The following is a 21,149-nucleotide window of genomic DNA, read 5'->3' on the forward strand; positions in this document are numbered from 1 at the left end:
AAGTGCTATGCAAAGCAATGAAACTTAAAAATTGTTGTGATTGATTTGTTTCATTATTTTATACAGATCTTACTCATAACTGTTTTTGACTATTGAGGCTTACGGGAGTGGGAAATATGGAGAACAATAAACACAGATTCTGTTCTTTAAAAAAAAAAAGCTTTTATCCATAAAATTTGTATATCTGTCTTTTTTCTTTTTGGAGAATTCCAGCAGCCGTGTGCTTTTCACATCTTCAGTGTTATGGAGAAAACTTACCTTCTAATGTCCAAGAGCTTCAGCATATATGATGCTTTGTGGAAAGTCACACTTTGCTCTCAGCCTGTTAGACAGAAAGCCACAAGTCAGTTACAACTTCCAAAAAAAATTAGAATAGAATAGAATAGAATAGAATAGAATAGAATAGAATAGAATTCTTTATTGGCCAAGTGTGATTGGACACATAAGGAATTTGTCTTGGTGCAAATGCTCTCAGTATACATAAAAGAAAAGATACATTCGTCAAGAGTCAAGAATCATCAGGTCCAACACTTAATAATAGTCATAGGGTACAATAAGCAATCAAATCATACTAGGAAACAAATAAAACAAATAAATGTAAAGATACAAGCAACGCGGTTATTGTCAAAAGTGGGAAGAGGTAGATACTAGGAAGGATCAGAATAATAATAGTAATATAGTAAATAATTTCACAGTGTTGAGGGAATCATTTGTTTAGCAGAGTGATGGCATTCAAGGAAAAACTGTCCTTGTGTCTAGTTGTTCTGGTGTGCAGGGCTCTATAACGTCGTTTTGAGGGTAAGAGTTGAAACAGTTTATGTCCAGGATGTGAAGAAAAAAAAAGAGGCAGACTTCTTGACAGTCCTACTACGGCAAGTTTAAATGACCAAATTCCTCTGTGCACAAAACATGTGAATTCTGCACATATGAATGAATGCTGAACACAAACCGCAGAAAAACTGGAACTGTCCAGATGCTTGAACTTCAATCCCATTGGTTTCCCCAAGCACTATCCACAGCAATGCATTGTGGGAGACGTGAAACAAAATGCTCAGAGAGATATAGGCTGCTCGTTCCTGCATTATTAATGCCGTTTCACTGAATCCTTCATGAATGCAGCCAGCAGATGTTCGTTGTTGGGTTTTTGTTTTGTTTTTTTAAAAAGCTGGAAATCACAATTTGAAATTGCTACTTCAACACCAGTTCATTAGCTTATCAATTAATGTTAGGAAAAATTGCATTTTTAGAAACAGAACATTTCCATCTTGACATCATTGTCTGGAGAACACACAACGATGGATTTATGTAAATCAACATGCAGGCACAGGACCTTTACAGTGATTTAAACGTTCCCCTGCCAGGAACTGCGTGCAAAGTCAAAGGGCCAGCCTTTGATGACCGGTACCCAGAGGTATAAAGATACACAACTGTGTGGCGGGGGGGAAAGATTATTCACTGGTGTTTGTGATGATTCAACCCTCAACTCAGTAGTGACGAGAGATACAGTCTCAAACAGGTGAAACTTAGGTGTAGCCAAAATCTTTTGCCCAATATTGAATGTTCTTCCTCCTTGGAACATTCAATTCTTGCAAAATGACCCTTTCTCTTTCTCTTTTCAATTTTCTTTCTTTTCCTCCCTCCCTTTCTCATCTGCTCAGATAGCTGGTACACGCCTGTGGCAAACTTCTTTGCTTTTTCTCTCTTTAAACTTATCAAAGAGTTTGGACACAAACTAGAATGAAACGGGTGCCTCCTTTTCTATAAAAGAAATACAACTGAAAATCCTTCAGCATCTTAGCTATTGTTGGAGAGTATAAATCAAAAGGCAGCCTTGGAGAAGATAGGAGGTTGGGAACTCTAACCCACATTCTAACCACAAATTATGAATTTAAAAACGTACATATAGCTTCAGGGATAGAAAGACAACCTATTTATTTACTCCAACGAGAAAGCCAACATACTGTGCTAAATTTATTCCACCTATCCCTATTTGTAAAAAAAAAAAAATACACTTCCATAATCAGAGAACAAAGAAAGGGTGTGGGCAAGGGAAATCCTTCCCTGTGTCCAGTCCTGCAAGCTGAAACATAATAAAATAGACAAACAGGCATGCATAATTATATGCACAAAAATATTCTCCTTATTTTTCTGTAATGAGGTTCCTATAGCTTACACACCAATTGCGGCAACAGTTTTTTTTTCCTTTTATCCCTGCCTTCATTTCCACCCTCCTTTCCTTGAGTCTCTTTTTACAGTGTGCAAATCCCTTATTTGTTTAATTAATTTCTGTACCTCCCCTCCCATCTCAACCGGATGACACTGTACGACTTATAATTCTAAATAGCAATAGCAATACTTTAGACTTATGTACTGCTTCATAGTGGCTCACAGCCCTCTCTAAGTGGTTTACAGAGTCAGCCTCTTGCCCCCCACAGCAATCTGGGTCCTCATTTTACTGACCTCGGAAGGATGGAAGGCTAAGTCAACCTTGAACCCATCAGGATCGAACTCCTGGCAGTGGGCAGAGTCAGCCTGCAATACTGCATTCTAACTACTGCGCCACGACAGACATTTAAAACCAATAAAAACAGTACAAAATAGATATCTACAGCCATCCAATTTAACAGTAGAACCAATAGACGGGGCCCTTAATACATTCGGAACCCTAGATTCCGACACATAACCAAGTTTTTAGAGTTTGGGGGGGTTAGGGCCACTCTAATTTCTGAAGGGAAGATGTTCCAAAGAGCAGGTGTTACAGCAGAGAAGGCCCTCTTCTGAGGCCTGGCCAGCCAACATTCTTTACCTCAGGAGTCCCCAAACTTGGCAACTTTAAGACTTGCGGACTTCAACTCCCAGAATTCTGGGAGTTGAAGTCCGCAAGTCTTAAAATTGCCAAGTTTGGAGACCTCTGCTTTAGCTGATGTGGATCCACAATTTGTCCAGTCTGGTGGACCAAATTGGACAGGCCAGGATTCGATTGCTCATGCACACCTAGAGATGTCATGCGCCTTACCCCACGACAGTCTGTCTACCAGCCCTGGCCCCCTCCAGGTGTGTGGAGGTGATCTCTCAAAACTACCAGCAATGGCCACACCAGTGAGGAATTCTGGGCGTTGCATTCCCAGCACATCTGGATGTCACCAGCATTTGGAAAGCTGGGGGAAGAAACCCAATAGTTTCACACGGTTTTCAAGAGCCAAGTTCTGGCCCCTCCATGGATTCTCTGGAGGAGGTTTGATTGTGGCTTTGGAACTTGATTGACAGCCAGACATTGGGAAGGAGAATACCCGGCCCCCACTCCAATGGTGGCATCTAAATCAGGGGTCTCCAAGCTTGGCAACTTTAAGACTTGTGGACTTCAACTCCTTGAATTCTAGGAGTTGAAATCCACAAGTCTTAAAGTTGCCACGGTTGGAGACCCCTGATCTAAATCACCCTATTCTTTGTCAGTTGTTTCTAAGAACAAAATTAACCGGAATTAAAAGATGGTCTTTCCTCTTTTCTTTTTTTTTTTGTCTGACAGCCTGCAACCAAGTCCTGAAAAGAGGTCCAAGGCATTTCCTGCCAGATATCATCCCCACCTTTTTGCACTCTGGCCGAAAACCACTTCTCCTACTCAAGGGCACTTCCCTCTTGAAACAATTGCAAGCACATGGCTTTGAGATGTCCTCAGGCTTCCTGCCACACGCCAGAAAAGAAAAAAAAATACCTCTTTATCATCGCCATCTCTTCCTGCACCGCTAAGGCTTTCCAAACTAATGGCTGCAGGGTGGAAAGAGCTGAAATAAGGGGCAATCCCTCCCCCTGAACCGTTTGCTTCTAAGGATGGGGATAAAGGAGAGGCAACCCTTTAAGGTCGCTGCTGCTGTTGTTGTTTTTTAAACTGGGCTGCGATGAGGAGCAGGGTGGAAAAAACACACAAGCAAATTGGATTCTCAGGGAAGCTGGCCTCTCTCCAGGGCAGGTGAAGCCCTTGCCAAACGTGGCTACCCTGGAAGGATGCAGCAAAGCAAGCTTTTGGGGGAGAGAAAGAGAGAGGGAGAGAGAAAGAGGGAGGCAGAGAGAGAGAGAGGCAGGCAGGCAGGCAGGCTGGCTCAGGGAGGAGAAAAATAGTAATAGCATCATCTTATACCAGCTTCAGCAAGGATTACCACCCAGGGAAGAGAAGCCAAAGGCTGCAGCTTGTAGCAAGCTGGATTTCAGGTCGGGAAACCGCTGCACGCATGCATCCTAAAGTAGGGTGATTTGCCGTTTCCTTTCTTCTTCTTCTTCTTCTTCTTCTTCTTCTTCTTCTTCTTCTTCTTCTTCTTCTTCTTCTTCTGTTTCTTCTTCTTCTTCTTCTTCTTCTTCTTCTTCTCCTTCTCCTTCTCCTCCTCCTCCTCCTCCTCCAGGTTTGGCGGAGAGGGTTTCAGGGCACATAAAGGCAGCCGTAAATCAAAAAAGGAAGGACAAGGGCTGACTAATAAGGCAAGGAAACCAGAAATCAAGTTTAAAATAAATATTTTTTTTTTAAAAAAACCCACCATCCTCGTGGTAAAAAAAAAACAAAACACCAGCTGCCAATCCTGCAGGACTTGCTGCACCCAGATCTTGGGAGATGCCTGCGAGAAGAAGAAAGCGTGGAGGGGAGGAGTGGGGGTTAAGCACAGGGTATCCCCAATATTCAGAGTCGATGAGGCTTACGAGGGGCACTGAGACTGGATCGCAACTATCCAGGTAGCTGGAGCCTTTTAAGGATGGTCCAGGCGGGAGGAAAGGAAGCAATTGCAGAGAGCGGGGTGCGCAGATAGATAGATAGATAGATAGATAGATAGATAGATAGATAGATAGATAGATAGATAGATAGATAGATAGATAGATAGATAGATAGATAGATAGATAGATAGATAATAGACAGGCAGATAGATAGATAGATAGATAGATAGATAGATAGATAGATAGATAGATAGATAGATAGATAGATAGATAGATAGATAGATAGATAGATAGATAGATAGATAGATAGATAGATAGATAGATAGACAGACAGACAGACAGATGATAGATAGCACGGGGCGCCCCGTGGAAACCGAGCATCCGATCTACCCACCTGCCGAGGATCCGGGATCAGCCCGCGAGGAGGAGGAAGAGGAGGAGGAAGAAGAGGAGGGCGACGACCTCAGCAAGCCCAAGGAGCACCTGGCCGCGCCGATAAGAAGCCAGCGAGGAAGCGGTGCGGTGAGGGACCTGCCGCCCTGTCTGGCCAGCCTCTCTCCGGGGTCAGAGACAAAGAGCGCCCGCCTGCTTCTCTCCCTCCGATGCTTACAGGGAGGGAGGGGGGAGAGAGAGAAAAGAAGCGGCGGTTGGGGAAACACCCGCCCCGAAAGGGGCGTGGGACGGATGGATCCTGATAGGAAGGAAGGAGGGGTGCGGGGCGGGGGTGGGGACATCCTGGCGACGCAGCTCCGGGCCGCCCAGCGAAGAGCCGGAGGGAGCGGGGGGGGGGCTGCGGCTGCGGGCCACGCGGGAACGGGAGACACGCGGGGAAGAAGAGGCCGGGACTGGGATCGCCCACCCGGGGTTCCAGCGCTCGGGGAGGCCGCCTTGCCTTGCCTTGCCCTGCCTTGCTGTGCCTTGCCTTGCCTTGCTTTGCCAAGGGCTCGATGTTATGCCCCCACCCACTTTCTGGTTGCGTGGACCTCGGTTTTCTCTCTCTCTCTCTCCCCCCCCCAAATGCTGGGCTGAGCCTCCCACTCCCCTGCCTGCCTCTGCAGTGTTTTATATTTTATTTTATGTTGTGTTATTGTTCCAAAGAACCTTTGCCATGATCTGGTCCCGGGACGCTTTTTCATTTAAATCGCCCATCGATGGTTTTTATTGCTTTCCTTAGCTCTAGTCCTGGTCGTGTTTCTGTTTCAGGCACGAGACTGCGGTGGCTTAAAGGTTTGATCGATGAATAATAGGAAATACATCTATGCATGCAGTGCAGGTAAGGGAGAATATATGGAATAGGAATAGGTTAGAATAGAATAGGAATAGAATAGAATAGAAAATAGAAATAAAAATAGAATAGAATAGAATAGAATAGAATAGAATAGAATAGAATAGAAAATAGAGTGGAATAGAATAGAATAGAGTAGAATAGAATAGAATAGAATAGAATAGAATCACAGCTGGAAGGGATCTTGTAGGTCATCTAGTCCAACCTCTCCTTCCCTGCCCAATCAGGAGAGCCTACACCATTTCTGCCTAGTGGCAGTCCAGTCTCTTCTTGGAAGCCTCTGGTGATGAAGCTCCCACAACTTCTGAAGGCAAAGCTGTTCCACTATTTAATTGTTCTCACTGTCAGACCGAAAAAAATTTCCTTATTTCCAGGTTGATTCTCTCCTTGATCAGTTTCCATCCATTATTCCTTGTCTGACCTTCAGGTGCTTTGGAAAATAAGTAGACCCCCTCCTCTCTGTGGCAGCTCCTCAAATATTGGAAGACTGCTATCATGTCACTAGCACTGATGATGTTACCTAATTTAGGTAATGAAACGTCTGCAAGTTAAAAAAAAAACCGAGCTCAGAGAGTACCAAGGACCCTTCCTATTTATAGCACAAACATACCCTTCTGCAGGAAAGGTGTGCTTGCAATTGATAAAAACATGCTCACAATCAAGTATTGTAATGCACACTATGTAGGTCTTTTAAGACATATTTCTCTCAAAAAAATTTTTGTATTTAACTATGTATTGCTCAATATGCCCTACCTAGCTGGAGTCAACAACAAACTATACCATAAATCTTGGTTTGCAAAGCTTACGTGAGCCAGCCTAGAACAAGCAAAACCAACCTTTGCCTTAACTGTGCACTGTGTGAAATCAGGCTAGGAAGGGTTTTATTTGAACTCCTTAAGGTAACTGGTAGAAATGTATTTTAATTACCATAAGCCAATTGAACTCTGGGAACCAGTTAGCAGTTATCTGTATCTTTCAATACTTTGTGTCGACACCATGAAAGTCCAAAGTATGACATATAAGAGATGTCCCTTTTTCTACTTCCTGTCAGGGTTCCAAGTAATGCATCCACCAAAAGCAAAACTCCCAAGACAGGTATATTCTTCAAAGAACATGTTTACTGGACACACCTTATCAGCACAGCTAGTGAAAACCAATTCTAAAGGTTCCTGTGGTTTTCCTCCTAATTAAAAGAGCAAATATTCCCACCCCAGGCATCACTGGTCACATTGTCCAATGAAGTTAGCTGGAAGGCTACTTGGTCACTCCTCGGCCATCAGCTGGGATGACCTTGGTTCCCACAAGAACACTTTTTTGTTTTGACTGGTAGCCAGTCTATCTACTTCCCCCCACTTCCCCCTTTCAAAGCTCATGGCATCTATGAGGCAGAAGAAAAATGGCTTCAGCCAGATCAGCTTCAGAGTTGACACTTCCATTAAAAAACATACATGCTAACTACATGCCATTTGTACATTTTATCCATGTGTGTGGTCACGGTAGAAGGGAAATAATCAAATGTGGTTCCCTGATTCATTACTCAGAGATATGATATCAAGAATGGACTTGGCTGTAGGGAGGAATAAAATGTTTCTTAACCCTCATTTTCAAAAAACAGCATCTAATATGATTCAATTGCTTATTGTACAATATGACTATTATTAAGAGTAGTACCTGATGATTCTTGACTCTTGGTAAATGTATCTTTTATATACACTGAGAGCATTTGCACCAAGACAAATTCCGTGTGTGTCCAATTACACTTGGTCAATAAAGAATTCTATTCTATTCCATTCTGTTCTATTCTATTCTATCTGTGACTTGGATGGATCCTCTCTTTTTCTGAAAAACATACCCAGTTCTTAGAAATCAATGGGATTCTGAATCTCAAAGATTATCAAAACAACTTGTTTCTTTTCGGTTTTGGTTTAGTTTTGCAAAATAAAGATTCTTAATCAGAGGAGCAGAGTTTTCAAGTTCCTAATAGCAAAAGACTTTGAGATAAAATTTAGCCTGCTGAACAACACCAGGGAGCCTTAATCCCAACGGGGATTAGTCACTATTTACATTATGATGATGAGAATAAATATAGGAAGGAAAGAATGCTTTGGTCACCAAATGTTCCCATGAAGCAACAGTGAAATATGAATATGACTCACTGTTTTTTTTTTAAAAAAAATCACAATTTATCTGCAACTTTTGCAGGTGTGCTAAAAGAATATTGACACTAGACTGTGTGGGCTGTTGATGATGCATTGCATAGGTCAAAGGAAGTAAGAATGAGGCAGGGTTGGTGGAACCAAGCCCACTTCAATTAATTGGCCCCCAGTGTTGCATGCTGGGTTACAATTAGCCAAAAGAATAACATCTGCATTGTGAAGTCATTCACCTCCGCGTTGGGACATCCTACGCTCCATTCTTTTGTGCCGTATGGTACTTGTATCACCATGTTCTGTAAAGGTAAGAGATGGATTTTTTTCATGTGGCTACCATGCTAAAATTATCCCTTGGCTATTCAATTCCTGTTTGTTTTTCAATCCCCCCCCCCCCTTTCTCATTTAACATGTCTTTGTATCTTATCATTTTCCCCATATATTTGGGTATATTAATGCCTCCATTGTGGAAAGCCAGACTGGTTTATTTCAAATAGTGTTCTTCCTTGATTTTTGCCCCTATTGAGAGCAAAGCATTTCTCATTCAGTGTGTCTGAAAGTATTTATGTGTTTGTGTTTCTCGTACCATAGAAAGGCAAGCCACCCCCAGCTGTAAATCATGTCCCTCCAGTACAAGTAGTCATCTAGTCTCAGAGTTATCCATTCCTTTAGCCAAGTCAGGACAGCTGCTTGATAATATAATTCCCCATTTGGCAATCCAAAACCTGCTCTGCTGGTAAAGTCTTGCATTAATTTCAGCCTAATTCTTGCCTTCCTACCTTGCCGTATAAATTTAGTTACCATTCTATTTAGTTCCTCAAAATATTTCCTTCCTAGCTTTATTGGTATTGTTTGGAACAGGTATAACAGTCTCAATATTCATTTTAATGGTAGCTATAAAAGACGCTTGCTCCTGGGGAAGAAAGCTACGACAAATCTAGACAGCATACTAAAAAGCAGAGCCATCCCCCTGCCAACAAAAGTGTGTATAGTCCAGGGTGTTGTTTTCCCAGTTGCAATGTATGGCTGTGAAAGTTGGACCATAAGGACGCCAAAGAATGGAGGCCTTTGAACTCTGGTGCTGGAGAAGACTCCTGTGAGTTCCTTGGAGTGCAAGGCAATCCAACCGGTCAGTCCTGGAGGAGATCAACCCTGACTGCTCTTTAGAAGGCCAGATCCTGAAGATGAAACTCAAAGACTTTGGCCACCTCACGAGAAGGAAGGATTCACTGGAGAAGAGCTGAATGCTGGGAAAGATTGAGGGCAAAAGAAGAAGAAGGGGACGGCAGAGAAGGAGTTGGCTAAATGGAGTCACTGAAGCAGTCGGTGTGAGCTTAAATTGACTCCAGAGGATGGTAGAGGACAGGAAGGCCTGAAGGAACGTTGTCCATGGGTTGCGATGGGTTGGAAACGACTTTGCAACTAACAACAACAAATTCTTCCCAACAGTCACGTGATCAAAATTGTGCACTTGATAAATGGCACATAATTCACAGGTTACATCATGCTAGGGTCATGTGGTTGCTATTTGCAACCTTCCCATTGGCTTCCACAAGCAAAGGCAAAGGGGGAAGCCAGATCCGCTTAATGACTTATGTGATTCACTTAACAACTGCAGCTTAATAACCGTGAGAAAAATGGGAGAGAAATCTGTACCACTCACTTAGCTTAGCAACCACATTGAGTAGCAACAGAAATTCTGGTCCCAATTGTTATAAGTCGAGGACTACCTGTGTGGCAAATGAACCTTAGGGTGGGCTTCTTGGAATTTGCAGAGTTCAAAACTGTGCCTCTTTTTATGGATTGGAGGAGGAGCAAATCAGAGTGATTACAAGGGGTAAAATCCAAATATTTCAGGCAGATATTTCTTTTAAATACAGCCTCCCAAAATCAGTTCTCCCTTTTAGTTCCTTAGGCTTTCCTGCCTTGGGAGCATGGTTTCCCAAATTCTGCCAAGGCCAAACAGCCTTTGAGCCAAATAAAATGTTGTGCATTCTTGTTGTAAGGTGTGTGTGTGTGTTTTCAATTAACTTAGATAATTTGTGTTACTTCCCTGTCCACCCAATGTTTATTCAAAGCTTCATCATTTCAGAGAGGGAATTGTGTTAAATTATCATCGCCAGAACCACAACCAGATAAGACGTACCCTATATTGCATTCTTCATGGACAAAATGTAATATAAGATACATGATAAGGAAATTATAAATGCTACTTGAAAATAATAAGGCTGCTGGTAGGAACGAGGAAACTAGAGAAATGGAATGTCTGTGTGGCTTGTATAAGGTGTGCAAAGATTACAATTGTGACTGGTGTCTGAACAAATGCAAACAAGGGACCAATTTGATAAGTGTGCATAGAAAGATGTCTGGCACAATTCTGACTGCAAATGAATACAGGTGACAATGGGCAACATTTGGAAAGTACAATATGACTTTTTATTGTGCAGACCCTATGGGGAGAAGACTTTGACGCTGATTTAGAAAAAGCACACGATCAGGTTTGAATTATGAAACGTTTTGCACAAATATGGAATTGGAAGTCAGTTAATGAGTGTGGTAAAAATTTTAGTTGATGCCAATAAATCATTGCAGGCAAATAATTGGAATGCTTAGCAAATGATTCAACCCTGAACAGAGATTTTAAACAAGACTGTGTGGTGTTCCCTTATTGTTATTTATTTGTGAATAAATAAAGAACATATTTAAACACATTTAAGAAGGAAAAGTGAATGTGTCAAGGGAAAGGAGAACTCCAAGAATGTTGTGTTGTGTGGTTCTATAAAGCTGATGCAACCGACAAGTCTAGGTTTATTATGTACAGTCTGCTATGGATTTAGAAAGGTATGTTAATTTTAAACAGAGAGTCAATTTCTAAGCTCCAGATATTAACAACAGAATCTTCAAGGTATTTCAAAACTTTACCATGTTACATCCATCAACAGCTGGCTGGGAGGCACCAGACTTGCTAAAAGAAGAACCAGAGAAACAGACTAGACCAGTTTTCGCAACTTAACACTGAGATGAAACAGAAAGAACAATTTTCATGGAAAAGAATTAAAATTAAGTGCCCTCTTAAGCTGTGGGGGTGAAGCGGTATTTTTGGGAAAAATCAAAGATACCGTTTATGGCCACTCACATCTAGCCTTATTAGGACCAACAAAAATGTTAAGAACCAATTTCTTAATGTCGGATTTTTTTAGTAAAGAGTTGGAACTAGTTAATGCTTGAATAAGAGGACTATCAAGGAAATTCCCAGCTATAACTTTGCTAGAGAGGAGGGGGGGAAAAACCCTAGAAGGATGCAAATCACTTTCATGTTGGTTGTTAAGACTTGGATATGTAATCTTCTTTCTTTTACTTCAGTTCTTCAGAATTAAAAATGTAGTAGAGTTGGCACCAACTTCAGATTTTGCCTTCCTACGAAGAGGATTCTTTATCATCTAAAGCAGGGATGTCCAACATTGACATACCTTGTCATAGACTTGTAGACTTCAACTCCCAGAATTCCCTAGCCAGCCATTGGGGAATTCCGGGCTGGCTGGGGAATTCTGGGAGTTGAAGTCCACAAGTCTTAAGTTTGCCAATGTTGGACATCCCTGATCTTAAGAGCGACCATACTCTAAACAACACTGCACAGCTTGATTAATTCTTTCCTCAGGGAAATAACCTAATTCCTTTCATGCTTTTCAGACCGAAATGCTTTCCCCCCTCCAAAAAAAATCTGCTATCTGCCTTGCTGAGGAATGAAATCATTCTGTAAATTCCAAACAGCAGAGCCTTTGGTAGAAAGATAAAGCTTTTTGAGCAAAAGGGTGGGTATTTCCTACCTTTTTAAACCATCCTTTTATAAGAACATCTGAAGAAAAAGAACTCTTCACACTGGCAAACAAGTTTGAGTTGGGCCTAAAAGGAGGATTATCAACAACAGATGTTGGATCTTAAAAAAACAGATGGAGTAACTCTGACTGCTCTTACTGAAAAAAGCTGGCAGTGGCTCTCTTGAACTTCTTGGGAAAATGGGGTGCTTTTACATTTCTTTTTGGCAAGTCAGCAAAAAAAGAAGAAACGTTTTTTTAAAAAATGAGAGAAAAAGTACTTTCTTTTAAGCAGTTCCTATTTTTAATTTCAGACTTCTTCCTTGTAGCCATCTCATGTTGACTTCAGCTTCAATTTCTTTCTCTGTGTGATAATAACCAATGGAGGGTTATTTAGTTCATGCAATTACTTTTTCTTTCTCTTTATCTTACGGGTGAAGGGCAGAACTGCCTTCCTGGAATTGATGTTTCATCATAAAATATATCTGAACCCAGACTTCTGCTTGGTAGTCATTGGTAGGGATTCTCCAGGCTGGTCTACGGTGAATTTCTCTAATCCTTTAGAAGTTTATTGCAGGTGTATCATTTCTTCAGGGAGCTCAACAGATGGTATCTGGCACCCTGCTGATACAATCCATTTTTATTCTTCCAATAGCTGCAGTTGTTACACTAAACTATTTCTAGGAAGTGGGTTTGTGGCATCCATCACAATGGGATGGATTCGTGCATCTTGCTAATCCATAAATCAGGATGGACCACTTATGGATATGAGGGGTCATCAGGGGTCATCTGAGCTTGTTTGTTTTCTTGCAGGCATTTCATTACCCAAACTAGGTAACATCATCAGTATGAGTAAGGAATTCTCTAACACTGATGATGTTACCTAGTTTGGGTAATGAAGCATCTGTAAAAACAACCAAGCTCAGAGAACAGATAACAGATAACAGATAATCAGAGTTGAAAGGGACCTTGTAGGTCATCTAGTCCAACGCCCCTGCCGCCCAGAAGGAGACCCTACATCATTTCTGACAAATGGCAGTCCAATCTCTTCTTGAAAGTCTCAAGTGATGGTGCTCCCACAACTTCTGAAGGCAGCTTCTGTTCCATTGGTTGATTGTTCTCACTGTCAGAAAGTTTCTCCTTATTTCCAGGTTAAATCTCTCCTTATTCAGTTTCCATCCATTATTCCTTGTCTGGCCTTCGGGTGCTTTAGAAAATAGCTTGACCCTTTCCTCTCTGTGGCAGCCCCTCAAATATTGGAAGACCGCTATCATGTCTCCCCTGGTCCTTCTCTTCACTAGACTAGCCAAGCCCAGTTCCTGCAACCATTCATCATATGTTTTAGTCTCCAGTCCCCTAATCATCCTGGTTGCTCTTCTCTGTACTTTTTCTAGAGTCTCAACATCTTTTTAATAATGTGGTGAACAAAACTGGATGCAGTACTCTAGGTGTGGTCTTACTAAGGCCTTATAGAATGGTATTAGTACTTCCCTTGAACACCAAGGACCCTTCTTTTCAACCCTGAGCTATAAATATTTTCTGTCCTTCATTGGAACTTTTTGATAATTGGGCCACGCATACACATTTTCAATAGTGCCAAGGGCTATTGTAGTAGAGGCCATTGGGAAATGGGTGGGGGCCCATCTCAGTTATTTTCTGAATGAATTGCCTTTGGCTTCCCATCTGTGGAGATTCTCAGTCATCCAGGTCATGGTTGTCTCAAAGGTGCTTCTTCAAAAGGCAACTGGACTTGAGGAAGAAGAAGAAAATGTTTCGATTCTCATCTGAGAAGCTTCATCAGTTCTGGCAGGATGGTGAGGGTGATGGAAGGATAAGTTCTGATAGGATGGAGGGAAGTTGGAAGGATCATATTTCTTTGCAGTCATCTAGTCATTAATACTGTCCCTGAGAGCTCATTTAGTGAAAAGTAAACTTTTAGGGACATGGTGGCTCAGTGGCTAAGACGGTGAGCTTGCCGATCAGAAAGGTGGGCAGTTTGAATCCCTAGCACCACGTAACAGAGTGAGCTCCCATTCCTTGCCTCAGCTTCTGCCAACCTAGCAGTTCGAAAGCACATAAAAATGCCTGTAGAAAAATAGGGACCCCTTTGGTGGGAAGGTAACAGCGTTCCATGCGCCTTCAAAGTTTAGTCATGCCGGCCACATGACCCTGGAGATGTCTTCAGACAGCGCTGGCTCTTCGGCTTTGAAACGGAGATGAGCACTGCCCCCTAGAGTTGGGAACGACTAGCATGTATGTGGGAGGGGAGGGGAAGGGGAACCTTTACCGTAAACTTTTACAAAAGGCAAGAGATAACAACAGCGTACAGCTTCTGACACAAATAAACAAACAACCATCGATTTGACCCCATTCAGAAACATGGTTAGAGACAGCTCTGAGGTCCAGTTGTCCAGCTTCAGTGGCCTTATATAACCCTGACCTTGCAAACTGCCCACCCCTGCTCTGTTGTAGAGCGGCGGAATAACCTGAGGCGAACACAGAGCGAACTTCAGCTTTTACTTTATTGTAACAATGAAGGGTTGCTGCGGCTGCCACGCTAACAAGGTAGCCGGCTGGAGGACAACAGCTGATGCCATTTGACAGCTCCCTTTTATAGCCGGCTGTCAAACAGCATCAGCCAATAGGAACGGTCCGTGTTCCCGCTGGAAACACGGACCGGAGTGAAGACTTCAGCTCAGTCTTTTCGGAACGCCACATGCTCCAAATCATAATGATTGGATTGCAGAACACAAACTAAAACACAAACTACTTTATTACCAAAGACACAAAACATCTGAGCTTTCTCCAAGGGCTGTGATAAATTAGTCTGAGAGATAACACACCCCAAGCCTCCTCCTGAGTTTCATGGCTGAAAGAGAATTTGAACCTTGTTCAACATATAAGCACTGGACCAAACTGAGTTCAGCAGGTAAGCAAGCCAATCACATGTCTTGACATGTTATTTTTTTTTCACTTCTTTTATTTTTTATTTATTTATTTGTCAAACATGTACAAGATAACAAGTATAAGTATGAACATAAACATGAACAAAGGAAGCAAATACAGATCAATGGGGACAGTAGGACAGGGACGGTAGGCACTCTGATGCGCTTACGCACGTCCACTTTAAGGGTCTCTTAGGAATGGGGTGAGGTCCATGGTAGACAGTTTGAGGTTGAAGCTGTGAGGGGTTGAGGCTGTAACAACGGAGTCTGGTAGGGCGATTCAGGCGTTGACCACGCTGTGGCTCAAGTCGTATTTTCTGCAATTGAGTTTGGAGCGGTTTACCTTGAGTTTGTATCGGTTGTTTGCCTGTGTATTACTGTGGTTGAAGCTGAAGAAGTTGTTGACAGGTAAGACATTGTAACAGACAATTTTGGGAACTATGCTTAGATCGGACCGCAGGCGGTGAAGTTTCATATTGTTCAGGCCTAGAATTTCAAGCCTGGAGGCATAGGGAAGGAGTGCAGAACTTTTCTTGAGAAATACTCTGAGTCCACTCAATTGTCTTAATGTCCGGCATACATTGCAGGTTTTGTATGCCCTAGATGTTCCTAAATGATTTATTTCCTAAATCTGAGGTTTCAGTTCTCTCATTAGAGCTGAGGTTGCTCTGTGGTGGTTTGGTTTGGAGTCTATAGCATTGTGGTTAGTTAAAATATTAACTTGGGTTGGGAAATCTAACTTCTATTTCCCAATTTGTCTCAGGGCCCACTGTTCAGTTGACTGGAGGAGATGAAAGGAGAATTTCTTGAATAACACTGTGAGCTCCCACAGAGGGGATGAATGCAATAAATACATTAGCATAATTTAAATGCAAATCATACATGCATGCATGCTAATTTGCCTTCCAAGATAGGAGAAAATGACACCCCCATGACTCCTTTAAAATTTAAAAGGAATGTTTATAAATCACACACACACACACACACACACACATAAAAGAAGAAACAGACATTCTGCAATCTCCGGAACTTAAAATTACATTTAATGTAATTTTAAGTTCTGGAGATCGCAGGATGTCTGTTTCTTAACAAGCCTAAATGTTTTGCAATATTGGAAGAATGATTCGTTTTCTCTTCAGGATTAATTGGGAATATTTTCAAACATTCTAATTTAAAAGAGTTGCTTTCTTAAAACAAAAAACTCCAGGCAGGTGCTCCCTTGTTCCAAGCCTTTGGGGTAAGATTTATTTATTTAATTAGAACCTTATATGGCCACTTAGTTAATTCTAGGCAGCTGACAATAATAATCAGTCAAAGAAGAATAGGGGCAGACCTCATTTAACAACCACAATTGGGACTGATAACTTGGCTGAGCAAGTGAAACAGTCACTAAGTGGAACCACGACTATGTTTAGGATCTTACTTCAGCTTCCCTTCGCTTTCCCCTCTGTCCTGCCCCCTATCCCCCACCCCCCACCCACCCCCATGGAGGAGAACTACAATGCTGATTTGGCTCTTGAAGAAATTCAGTTTGACACCCCTGTCATAGAAGAATGAAATATTTTGAGAAATATTAAAAGGCAGACAATTATATTGCCCCGGATGAGAAAATGAAGAAACATGCTCTTGGAAAGTAGCCCTCAAGAGTTTATAGTCCTCCTAGATCAGGGGTGTCAAACTCAAGGCCCGGGTGTTTAGATCTGGTCCGTGGGGCTGCCCCGGAAACAGCGAAGGAACGGCCTGCAGTGCCTCCACCAGTGAAAATGGAGCTCCCCCCGAGCATGCAGCCCTCCCGAGCTCCCTTTTTGTTGGCAGGGGAGTGGTAGGAGGCCGTTGCAGCTGAAAACGGAGTTCAGAAGCCCATTTTTCCTGGCAGAGTGCTCGGGCCGCTACATCCGCCCCCAACACAAATGACATTGATCTGGCCAGACACTTCCTGCCCCCCCCCCCGAGATCAAACACAACCCTGATGCGACCCTCAATGAAATCGAGTTTGACACCCCTATCTTAGATCTTCTCGATCTTTCTAAAGGGTTTGCATGCCTCAAGAGCCACTCACGGAACCCAAACCACAAACATCCGATGTCTCATTTCAAATGATCCCAGGAATCGGTTGTGTAATATCCTGCTGGTGTGATCTGTGTATGACCCGTTATAGTAGCTCTACATTCTGGCTAATAACTACATATCTAACTTAGTTGCAAAGAAACTAGAAGAAAGGCAGATGTCTCAAGAGGGAGATATAAGAATATATTTAGTTGGCCAGCTATTTCCACAACAGCCCAAAGGATTTCTGTTCACAGGCCATAAATGTGTAATAAATCAAATACTTGGACAGAGGGACGACATGACATTCTTGTCTCTTTGTAAATACTTTTGTAGGCTTTAATTTATTTATTTTTTTCTTTCTCTTCCTTCATCCTGTCTATGAGTAGCTACTTCTTTCGCTTGCATTCCACATCCAAGCATTAATGCTGATACATTTATAGGTAGTCCTTGACATATGATTCCAACTGACCCCAACAGTTTTGTTGCTATCTGAGACACTTGATAAGTGACTTTGCCAGAGGTGGGATTCTACCGATTTGGCCCGGTTTAGCCAAACTGGCAGCTCCGAAGATCATTTGGGAGCAAACCAATTTTCTCCAATGATCAGCTACTGGGTCCACCTGCCCGCCTGCCCACCCTGGCTCCATACCAACCTTTATTTCCGGCTTTTGATGCTCCGCTGCATTGCACGGCATAGCAGATTGCCCTGCATAGCTGTTGAAGACACAGGGAGGACTGCAGGAGTGCAGAAGAAGGCCAGTAGGAAAGCCTCTACACTCGCACAAGGTGCGTGCACAAAGCATGCTCACCAAGCCATCCCTATCGAACCGGTGATAAAGTAATTTGAATCCCAACACTGGGCTTTGCCCCATTTTACAACCTTTCTTGACCCAGTTGTTAAGGGAATCACTGCAGTTCTAAAGTTAGCCACATGGCTGTCAAGTAAATCTGCCTTCCCCATTTTGCTTGTCGGAAGGTCAGAAAAGGATCACACAGGGTTGGAATTCTACCAGTACGCATCTATTCGCTAGAACCAGTTGTTAATATTCTAAGCAGTTCGGAGAACCGGTTGTTAGAAGAAATTACTGGCCTAATCTAATCCTGTAAGGAAGGCAGGAAGGAAACATTCTGGTGTTGCTTACAGAAACTGCCTCTCCATTAACCCTTATTACATTCTTGGCAGGACTAGACTTCCTGTTTCTAGAATTTCTCTGGAATTTTTTTCCCCTCCTTTGCTGGCACTTTGCTTGTGTGGAGTGACCATTCAAAGTTACAATGGCTTGGGAAAAGGTGACTTATGACTGTGTTTCACACTTACGACTGTTGCAGCATCCCCACAGTCATGAGAGGCCAGGCAAGGAGATGCGTGCCTCGATGTGAGTGATATTGAGTTGGCCACACCCAGCCAATAACATGACCACCAAGCTACGCCCACCACCTAAGCCATGCCCACAGAACCGGTTGTTAAAATTTTTGAATTCTACCCCTGGGATCAGGTCACCCTGGGACACAGCAACCGTCATAAATACTAACCAGTTGACAATTGTCTGAATTTTGATCACCTGGCCATGGGGATGGTGCAGCAGTCATAAGTGTGAAAAATGGTCATAAGTTACATTTTCAGTGCCGTTGTAACTTTGAACAGTCATTAAATGAATAACTGTAAATCCAGGATTAGCTGTATCTCTCCCTCCTCTCTTTCTCACTCTCCCTCTCTTTCTCACTCTCCCTCCCCCCTCTCTTTCTCTCTATCACTCTCTGCCTCCCTCCCTCTCTCTCTTTCTCTCCCTCCCTCTCTCTCTTTTTCTCTCTCTCCCTTCCTCCCTCTCTTCCTCTCTTTCTCTCTCTCTTTCTCTGTTGTAATGACGAGGCAGTCGAGGTGTTTGATCATGATCAACTGATTCATGATTAACTTTATTGGAATCTAGTCTTGCATTTATACACATTTTTAGTTATCCTCCAACATTGGTTAACTTGACTTTCTGCTTGACTTTCGTTATTGTTCAGCTTAATAACTAACACAATTAATGATCTCTAGTCAAAGTCCAACATATGTTCACTTCCTCTCTCTAATCCTCATTTAGATGAGTAACTTTGTTTGCCTGAGTTGTATTTGCTTGGAAACATTCTTTTCTCTGAGGTTTGCCATCCAAGATAAGGACATTCCTGCAATTACAACTCTACATTTCTCCCCCTCTGTCTGTCTGTCTGTCTGTCTCTCTCTCTCTCTTTCTCTCTCTCTCTTAAAAAAACTTTGATTCTACTTGTCACATTTTCTCCAGAAAATTCTATGACAAGGAAGAATTAAACTTTTGCTATTTTTTTAAAAAAAAAACATATCTTTGCAGCTGAATAAGGAAGCTCTTTGATTTAATTTCTTTTTTCTTTTTGTTTTACTATGTCAATAAATGGTGCATATAATGATTAAAAGAATAGGTGCGATCCATCCATCTATTAATTTCACCCAAATGTGATCAAACTACATGATATGAATTAGTAATTCACAATATAAAGATATTCAAATGTTAAGAGAAAAAAAGGGGATTTTTTTTCTGGAAATTTATTTCATAACCAGAACAGCTTCTGAAAAATTGACAACATTGCTTAAAATCATTTCCTCTGCTTTAAAAGGGGAAAAAAACTCATACAAATCAGCATTTTTCAACAAGCCCCTGCTATGAATAAAATGTTACTTTATCTGGTAGAGTAATTATTTTAGCTAAACATTAGATGTGGAAGGTCCATAATTCTTGACGTTTTGCTAATTTCCAAATATTGGGGATAGAGCCAGGAAGAAGAAAAATGAACTCTAAAATGATGATGCCACTCTAAAATGATGTTGAAAATTGCATTAACATAGGATTAAATTATAGTAATAAAGGACAAGCCCAAACAGTGGAGCTTCTTGATATCTATAGCTCCTTAAGTTGTGCCTACATGTTCTTATTGACATCAGTATCAGTGGAATTTCTCCATCATTACACGAGTGCAATTTCTCCTTACTATGTTCCAAAACTGACAAAAAGATACCAGAGAAATACTGTGCAATTGTAACTCTACAGCTGCATTCAAACATAGTCATTTCTATAGACATTGTCATCATGACAATGGATTCAACTAAGGTTTGATATGGTGGTCAACATCCAAGAACCTGCAACCTAAGGACTCAAACCTGCAAAGTATGAAAGTGGTAAATGGTTGGGCAGCAATAAACAGATCGCACAGTATCAATAGAAGGGAATATTTGTAGCTCCAGGTTAAACTGTAGGTTCCTTGGTGCACTCTTTCTTGAAGACATTTCATTACCCAACTAGCTAACATCATCAGTGCAAGAAGGGAGTGGGATTTGCTCCCTGTTTATATCCAAATATCCTTATAAACAATTATACAAAGATAGAAATAGATAGATAGCTAGATAGCTAGATAGGTAGGTAGATAGATATAGATATAGATTGATTGATAGATGATAGATCGATGATAGATTGATAGAGATAGAGAGATGAGATAGATAGATAGATAGATAGATAGATAGATAGATAGATAGATAGATAGATAGATAGATAGATAGATAGATAGATAGATAGATAGATAGATAGATAGATAGATAGATGAGATAGGTAGGTAGGTAGGTTAGATCTGCAAGAAAATCAAGCTCAGAGAGCACCAAGGACCCCACCGATGTCAGTGATAGCTTGGAACTGCAAATCCACATCATCTACCTGTCCAGGTGGAGCTGTTAGAAACTAAGGTTGCAGTGATAAACCCTTTTTAAGGATCCATTTAAACATTTGACTGTGTAATTGTCTTTTCTGGAGAGAAAAGCCAAGACAACCCATTTATCCTTGTCATAATTTCACCAGTTAAAATTTGAATGCCCCCCTTCTTTCTTTTTTTCCTGCTGACAATCAGATTTGATCAGGAAAATATCAACTGACTTGAATAGATAGCCTACGTCTCTCCTTCAAACATCCACAATCAGGACGTAAACAAACCCAGGGAAATTCTTCCAGGGGATTGCAGTAAATCTTAAAATAAGCCCTACAAAAAAAACAAGCAAAGGTCTTCCAGCAGTTTTCTGACTTCGCAGAGAACAATAGCAGGACACTGCTAGCTAATATCTCCCCAAAGGGCGAGCTAAGTATAGTAACAAAAATAAAGCCACTTATTTGTATTCCACACTGTCCCACAGTTGATCGGCTAAATCTCT

The 21,149-nt window shown here is 41.8% G+C and overlaps 1 protein-coding gene across 2 annotated transcripts in view; it reads right to left on the minus strand.

Moving 5' to 3' along the window:
- The window catches only part of TMEM150C (transmembrane protein 150C), a 35,683-nt gene extending 30,364 nt beyond the window's left edge, over positions 1-5,319 (minus strand). Inside the window, exons 1-2 of one of the 2 annotated variants that reach the window (XM_087935798.1) lie at positions 5,093-5,319; positions 259-322 (exon numbers count right to left, since the gene is read on the minus strand). The gene's annotated coding sequence lies outside the window, so the exon portion shown is untranslated. The remainder of the gene's footprint in view (positions 1-258; positions 323-5,092) is intronic. The other variant, XM_087935799.1, reaches the window with a different exon arrangement.
- Positions 5,320-21,149: the final 15,830 nt, after the last annotated feature.

This window comes from Pseudonaja textilis, chromosome 6 (genome assembly GCF_049901715.1).
Source record: "Pseudonaja textilis isolate UNSWEBS1 chromosome 6, rPseTex1.2, whole genome shotgun sequence".
In the NCBI taxonomy this organism is placed as follows: domain Eukaryota; kingdom Metazoa; phylum Chordata; class Lepidosauria; order Squamata; family Elapidae; genus Pseudonaja; species Pseudonaja textilis.